Genomic DNA, 6850 nt, shown 5'->3' on the forward strand with positions numbered 1-6850 from the left:
GATTACATGAAACGACTTTGTGGGGCACTTGGCCCTCACACGTTCCCTCTTCAGGGGCAGCTTTCCCTGACCGTCCCAACACATCCCGTAGACTGGACAGGAGCCTCGCATCATAAGCTCACATAGCCCACGGCTGTAACTTCATATTTGTTTGAATGACTGTTTGATTTTTGTCCGTCTCCTCATTTGAAGCTGAACTTTGTGAGAGCAGGTCGCGTTCATCCTTACACCCCAGCGCCCAGTTCAGTGCCTGACATACAGCGGGAGCTCAATAGATGCCCGCTCTCCTTCATGCCACCCATCTGACGCACCGGTGGAGCGTCAATACTGCTATCGGCCAGCAGAGGGCAGGCGGTGACCAGCCTTTTCGCCCTGCTGCCCTTCCTCTCAGCCGGCAGGCCGGGCTGGAGCGGGACAGGTGAGCCCAGGTGCGCGCACGTCTGAAGAATCGGCGGGCCCGCGAGCCAAGGGCGAGGAGTCGGGCTAGGACACGGGTTTTCTTTCCCCTCGGATCTGTGGCCTGTCCTCGATCAAAGGCCTTTCTGACAAACCGTGTGGATGTACGGCTCCTGCAAAAAAGATGCGCTAGGAATCAGGAGGTGAGGGAGTTTGCTGTGAAGAGCGAGGGCACCGAGACGCTTGGAGGAGTGGGGTGCATTGTAAAGAGCCAGGCTTAGAGGGTCCCGGGTGGTGGGGAGTGAGAGGTGGCCGCCATTGTTCTGTGACCCAAGATGACGGGACCTGGGTGGGGTGACTGTCTCCAGTTGTCCTCACTATAGCAAAGCCATTTAGTGTCAGTCCTAAACCCAAACCATGTCTGGTTTGTATCTCAAAAGAGCCCTGTTGGGAGCAGAGGTGTCTCAAGCTGGCCAGAGGGCAGCGCTGCCTCCAACATATCTGTGGAAGCATTATACGTAACTATTATATTTAACAGTGAAATCGTGGAAACATAAGAATCCCACAAGGGAGCCTGGGAGGAAAGGAAAGGTCCAAGGTGATGGCTACTGATGCCATAGTTACTGTACCTCTTTGAGCCTCAATTCCTCATCTGCAAAATGGAGATAAAACCTACCTTGCAGGATTGTGTTGTGAGGATTAAGCAGGACAAACTCAGTCAGTGGGTCTCAACTTTGGCTGTGCATTGAGAGCACCATACCCCGGGGAAAATACTGATGCCTGGGGTACTGGGATCACCTGGGAAATCTTCAGGTGATGGCACTGTGCAGCCAAGGCTGAGAACTCCTGAGCTTTAGCACAAAGGGCACACACTAGGCATTCAAAAATGTGTAGCGCGTTAAAAAAAAAAAAACGGAGCACATATTGTTTTCATTGTTCCTCTTTAGTGAAGAAATAAATTGACATAAAGGTTGTTGCAGTAATTGGATTTCCAACAGGCTTGTTTCCGGAACTATGAATCATCGGGATTTGGTGATCATGGGGGTGGGGGAGACAGAGGCAGCCGCTGGTAATATAACTTATCCCAACGTCCAACGGAACTGAATGAGGCAGGGACCACCCTGTTCTAGCTTGCAGTTTATAGAACTATTTCCAAGGCACGCTCTGAGCATGCAAGCACCCTGGGCTCTTATGTTTGTTCATGTCTGGGGTTGAGGACAGGGGCTGTTTTCTCCTCTCCCTGGGTACCCTCACCAGGCAGGCCTATGCCAGTGGCAACTGTTTGACTTTTAAGTAACCCACAAGTGCACGTGGCACCTCCCTCTTTATGGGACTTGGTAACTTTAGGTGCTTCAATAAATTATAGACCCAATGATTATTTACTGTGCCTCACGACTTTTTTGCTGGGTGAACCCGGTGTGAAGTGGGAGGACCTGTTCACCTAGGCCTGTGGCTGTGACCACTTGTTATGACAGCCAGACTGAGCCTGGAACAGCTCCTCAGTCACTCCTGGTGGCCTGGTGGCCTCATTGAAAATGGGGAGGGAGGCAGAGAACCTGTGGCTGGCTCCCTCCAGCATGGAGTCCTGGGGCTTGGGGGCTAGGGAGTTGATGTCTCGCTAGGATTATTTGATTTAGCAAATAAGAATAAAGAACACCAGTTAAATTTGAAGCTCAGATAAATAACAAAAGTTTTTTTAGTATAAGTATGTCCCATGCAATTTGGGATATACTTATAGTAAAAAAAAAAATCATTATTTATCTGAACTTCAAATTTAACTGGATAGCCTTCATTTTTATTTGCTAAATCTAGCAGCTCTATGCCTGGCCAAACAGCCAAGGAAAAGCCAGCACAGGGAATTTGCTGCTGCCCCTCCTGCTCAATGTTGCCACATTCAGCTTCCACCTGTCACTGCCCTGCTCCAGAACTGTGCATGGTTCCCAGCTGCTTCCCTGCTTCCATAGCACAACCTTGACTCCCTGGCTGCTGTGCTGGGCCTTGCTCTTCTGCCAGCCCAGCTGCCGTGCTTGGACCCTTACCCACCTCTTCTGCTCATGTTTCCCCTGATGGCATGTGTCCTTCCCACTCCCAGTAGCAATTGCAAACACTTAGTGACTACCTCCTGGGTACAGGCCCCATGCTTAGTTCTTCATCTGCATAATCTCATTTCGTTCTCATAAAACCTCATACGGCATATGGACAGTAGTTATCCTATTTTACTGATGAAGAAACTGATGCCCTAACAGTGATTCTTTTTTGTTTTTTAATGTTTATTTATTTTGAAAGAGAGAGAAAGAGCACGTGCACACGTGCGGGGGATGAGCAGAGAGAGAGAGAAATCCCAAGTAGGCTCAGCCCCACGTGGGGCTCAACCTCATGAACCGTAAAATCGTGACCTGAGCGGAAATCAAGAGTTGGTTAAGGCAGCTTAACCAACTGAGCCACCCAGGCACCCCGGCCCTAACAGTGATTCTTAAACCTGGTTCCTGTGTCAGCAGCAGCAGCCCCTGAGAGATGTTTAGAAATGCAAACTCTCAGCCTCTGCTCCACACTTAGGAATCAAAATCTCTGGGGGTGGGGCCCAGTCACCTGTATTTTAATAAGACACCCCTCCCCCCCTTCAGTGTTTCTGATTCACACTCTAGTTTGAGACCTACTGCTCTAACAGGTGAAGTGACCACAGGAGTTTGTCACCAGGCAGAGGTCTAGGGGATCGCAGAGGACTCCCAGGCAGGATGTTTGTGATCTCACTGAGCACCATACCTAGGCCAGGCACTAGAGATGCTGCAGCGACCCCACAGTCTTGAGGGGGGTGGGGGGGGTGGGTAGAAGAGAAAGAATAGACAGGTAGTCCGGCAGTGGCAGTTGCGATTTAAGATGACCAGGCTTAGCCGGACCAAACCCTGAAACCCATAGCAAGATGGGACAGGTCAAGGAGGGCTTTGAAAAGCTTGAAAAATAAGTTGAAATTAGTTAGATGAAGAAGGGTGCGAATGATGTTTTGGGTGTAGGGACTGGTTAGTGCAAAGGCCCTGCAGAGCTACCTGGGGGTAGTTCAGTCTTGAAGATGAAGGTGAGGAGAGCGGGGGGGGGGGGGGGGGGCGGGGGAAGTATCAGATTGGGGGGGGTGGGGGGAGGGTCCTCTGCCCCCAGAGCAAAGGAAAAAGCTTTAATGGGTGTTGAGATGGCACTAGGGAAGATGGGGGTGGGGACTGGGATGCAGGGGGTTCCAGGCCTTCCTCCGCCCCTAGGTCTGCCCCCGCCACTCCCCAGGCCGTTGCGGAGACTCGACCCCCCAATGGCAGCAGCGGGCAGGTGCTCAGTTCCAGGACCGGCAGTCTAAGACCAGCTCCTTCCGGGACTGACAAGCGGGACTGGGAAAGCAGGGCGGGTCACCGCTCCCCTCTGCCGGCCCCACCCATCCGCCGACCCCGCCCCTGCTTCCAGCTCCGCCCCCTGCCTCCGGCTCCGCCCTCCACCTCCGGCTGGAGGCAGCCAGGCTCTGGGCTACTGGCCTAAGTCGCTTTTGCCTCCCATGCTGCCTTTTCCTGCTGATGTGGCAACGGCCGTGGGGCTACTGGGGCCTCTTCTCTCAGCTTTTCAAGGACAGGCCCTGGATGTGGTCAGGGATTCCTGGGCTGGAGCGCAGGACACTTCCGTAGCTATCTCCTCTTCCTGCCAACGAAGCCTCTGTTGCCAGCGGAGGACTGACCCAGCCTGGCCAGGTTGCCTGGCAGTGTGGGCTGAGGCTGGGCAGTTCCCGATTCCAGCTGTCCTTCCCGGAAAAACGTCAGTTTGGCTGAACCTTAGGATCCGTTTGCGATTTCTAGCCCGGGGAGGATTACTGGAAGACCATTAACCACCGTAGGAAGCAGCGCTTTCTGTGTGTCCAAAATCTCTGCAGGACTTACCAGCTGCCCCATTGGCTTGACCTTCTGCAAGGGATTTCCGTTCCTCCTCTTTTTATTTGGGTATACCTTCTGCCCCGACCTGCTGACATCCAGGACCATGGATGAAAGTCACTAGGCTTTGCAATTCAAGAAGGGTCTTGCGTGGTGCCCTCCACTTAAATAGGTATTCAAAAATATTGTTTAGGGAAGATCAATTTCTTCTGGGCCCTGAATTATATATAGATGGAGTGTATATAATAGGGCAAGGGCAGTCTAAGTGGGTGAAAGTAGTGAGTAAAGGCACAGATGATGGAGAGAGAAAGTAAGTGCCCAGGAGATGACCTGTCTGGCCTTCAGTGTTGGGCAAAACCATGGGCACTGAGGAGCCATGGATGGTTGTTGAGCAGGAGAGAGATAATATTGTTGGTCATTGTACTAGATCCTTTGTGAATGTTATTGCACTGTCTGCCCACATCGTTCTCCCCCTGCCCCCTATCTATACAGTTCATGCCAAGTCAGTTTTTAGATCCCAGATCCATTGTCACTTACTCTGGGAAACCCTCAATGGCAGACAGACTCTAAGGTGACCCCCTGTCTCCCCACCTCCTGGTGTTCATGCCTTCGTGTAATCCTTTCCTCTTGAGTGACTTGCTTTTAGACCTGTGACTTAGGACCTGTGACTTGCTTTTAGAATATGGCAAAGGTGATGGGGTGTCACTCCCATGATTATGTAACATAGAGTCTTGCTAGCAGACTAGTTCTGACACTCTCCTTGCTGACTTGAGGAAGGGAACAGCCATGTTGAGGAAGCCTGAGTGGCAAGGAGCTATGGGTGGTCCCTAGGTCCTGCTGACGGCCAGCAAGAAGTCAGCGTTCTCAGTCCTGCAGCCACCAGGAAATGAATCCTGCCAGCAATCTGAGGGAGCTTGAGCCCCCATGTGAGAATGTAGTCCCACCATCACCTTGAGCACAGCCTTAGGAGTCCCTGAGTAGAAGACCCAGCTAAGCCATGCCCAGACTCCTGACTCACAGAAACTGAGATAATAAATCTCTGTTGTTGAGAATCCCTAGGTCGGTAGTGATTTATTACAGAGCAGTAACTAACTGATGCACCTTCCGGCTAGGGTAACCCCTTTACATAGGCTCTCATAGCATTATGTGCCTTTTCTTTCCTTTTTAAAGTGCTTTTTCATCCTTTTATGTGACACTTTGTATATACCATTTGATGAATGCTATGTCTTCATGAGGACACATTTGCTCATCACTTTACCCCCAGAGTCTCTCTCGGTGCCTGACACGTGGAAGAAGACCTACAATAAGGATTAGTTCATGTGTTAGTGAGTGAGTGCTCTTTTTTAATCTTTACTACAATGTGGCTAAGTGGGAACCATTGTTATATAGGAAGAAAAGGAAACAAGGTATTTTTTTCAAAGTCTACTATTTTGAGAGAGAGAGAGAGAGAGAGAGAGAGAGAGAGAGGAGCACGTGTGTGCGGGGTAGGGGCAGAGAGAATCCCAAGCAGGATCCACACTGCCAGCGTAGAGCCCACTGAGGGGCTCAAACCCAAGAACCACAAGACCATGACCTGAGCCGAAGTCCAATGCTCAACCAACTGAGCCACCCAAGAAACCAGTTATTAACATAAACTTAGGGGCGCCTGGGTGGCGCAGTCGGTTAAGCGTCCGACTTCAGCCAGGTCACGATCTCGCGGTCCGTGAGTTCGAGCCCCGCGTCGGGCTCTGGGCTGATGGCTCAGAGCCTGGAGCCTGTTTCCGGTTCTGTGTCTCCCTCTCTCTCTGCCCCTCCCCCGTTCATGCTCTGTCTCTCTCTGTCCCAAAAATAAATAAACGTTGAAAAAAAAAATTAAAAAAAAAAAACATAAACTTAAAGGTATACTAAACAAAATCTTATTATCTTCTAAGTAAACATTTTGGTTTATATATGCCACCATATCCTAATTTTTAGTATGACTACAGAATGAATGATTTGGGAGCAGGGTGTAGATTGCATGGTATGACCTCCTTCGTAGAGCATTGTATTTTCTAAAAAGTACAACCTTCCAAAAATACTTTGGGGCTCCTTTGGTTTTCCCAAAGACTTACCTCTTACTTAAATCATTCTTTGGAAACTCCTCCCCGTCACTGTCCTTTTCTGACCTGACCCAAACAGGCCCTCATCTGCTAATGCTTTGTGTGATTCCCACAGTTTGCCAACACCATTCTCATCGGCTTCATAAATTCTACATCTTTGGCAAGATTTGTAGTTTCATTTTGTACTCCATTTGCGCCATACTCCCAGAGGTCAAAGCCATCTGACTGCGGGATGCCGTTAAAACCAAACTCTGCCCTGCTTGGAGAGCCCTCCCCACCGCCCACTGCCACCCTCCTGTCCCACTCTGCCCCCTTCACCCATTCTGCAGCGGCCATATTCATCTCCTCGTGGATCCCGATCCATGAGCACACCAGAGACACTTCCCCCTTTGCCCTGGAGGTCCCTACAGTGCTTTTCCCCAGACACCTTCATGGCTCACTCCCTCACCCACGCCAAGATTAGTCAGGTTCAGA

Source organism: Lynx rufus, unplaced genomic scaffold (genome assembly GCF_022079265.1).
Source record: "Lynx rufus isolate CCGP_SWC_20201006 ecotype Redwood Valley unplaced genomic scaffold, mLynRuf1.p SCAF_8, whole genome shotgun sequence".
In the NCBI taxonomy this organism is placed as follows: Eukaryota; Metazoa; Chordata; class Mammalia; order Carnivora; family Felidae; genus Lynx; species Lynx rufus.